Genomic DNA, 1577 nt, shown 5'->3' with positions numbered 1-1577 from the left:
CCACTCCTGATTTTAGTTTTCAAACTTCATGGTGGATTGGAGATTTCCCCCTTACTAATACCCTTAAGCATTAATTAATCAATTCGGTTATGCATTAATTTATTCAAAATATGTATTTAGCATCTCTACCTGCAAAGCACTGAGCATTTAGCGGTTGCAAAGACAAAAAAAAAAAAAAAAAAAAGCATGATGTCTTACAGTCCACTGGGAAAGGCAGGCACACAAATTAAAGTAAATTTGATAAAAGAGTTACATGATTAGGGTAAGTCCGTTAGTACCAGTTTGTCCAGGACAGTTGCACTTTATGCGCATTATCAATAGTGTCTCTTTCACTTGTGAGAGTGTTGTAGTTTGAATAACAGATGATATTACTAAGTTATGTCCTGGGGGATTCAGGGAAAACTGCAATGTAGGTGAATAAAAATAAAAATTTTAATAATGAAATTTAGGATAGCCTTCGGAGTTTTGCTTATGCTTTCAAGAAGCCCAATATATACTTATATTAGACCCCTGATTGGATCGTATCCTGTCACTAAAAATTACTTTCTTTAAGTACCAATCTCTGGAAATGAGCTTGAGAATTGCAGGTTTATTGATTGTTGACTATTCTTTTATTTCCTAGGTCCTGAGATGTCAGACAGAAAATCGCCAGTTCCTTGCATCTCTAAAGAACATCAAAATGATCAGCTTGATGGACAGGGTCTCAGGGGGCAGCAAGCAGAAGTCCAGTATCTGCACTTGATATTGCCACATGAGGCTACTTGGTATAGATTGCTCTTAAAGATTTACCACCCAGGGGCGCCTGGGTGGCACAGCGGTTAAGTGCCTGCCTTCGGCTCAGGGCGTGGTCCCGGCGTTATGGGATCGAGCCCCACATCAGGCTCTTCAGCTGTGAGCCTGCTTCTTCCTCTCCCGCTCCCCCTGCTTGTGTTCCCTCTCTCGCTGGCTGTCTCTATCTCTGTCGAATAAATAAATAAAATCTTAAAAAAAAAAAAAAAAGATTTACCACCCAACCATAAGAACAAAGTCACTGTGTAATCATTTAAAAAACAGTGTTTCCTGACATACTGAGTACTTCAGACTATTATAGTGCCAGCTTGGTGAATAATGGCGTATGCACAAGTCTCCATACCCCTTATTTTTTGGCCCAAGGTTTGGTCCACTGCAGCATGCAAGGCCTATTAACATAGTAATCTGTGCTAGCTGCATGAGCCTGCATTTTGACGAAGTATCGGCTAATTTTTTTTTTAAATTATGTTCACTTAGCCAGCATATAGTACATCATTAGTTTTTGATGTAGTGTTCAACGATTCATTAGTTGCGTGTAACACCCAGTGCTCATTACAACACGTGTGCTCCTTAATACCCTTCACCCGGTTACCCCATCTTCCTACACCCCTCTCTTCTGTAACCTTTGGTTTGTTTCCCAGAGTCCCGAGTCTCTCATGGTTTGACTCCCTCTCTGAATTTTTTAAAGCCTCTTCTTACAAAATGCTGCAACCAACCCATCACAAAATTTTACTTTATGATGTCTTAAGGGCTTTCACGCAGGCTCCGATTTCACACCGAACTTAAGG

This window comes from Ursus arctos, unplaced genomic scaffold, assembly GCF_023065955.2.
Source record: "Ursus arctos isolate Adak ecotype North America unplaced genomic scaffold, UrsArc2.0 scaffold_20, whole genome shotgun sequence".
NCBI lineage: Eukaryota > Metazoa > Chordata > Mammalia > Carnivora > Ursidae > Ursus > Ursus arctos.
Note: the sequence above shows the minus strand (reverse complement) of the source record.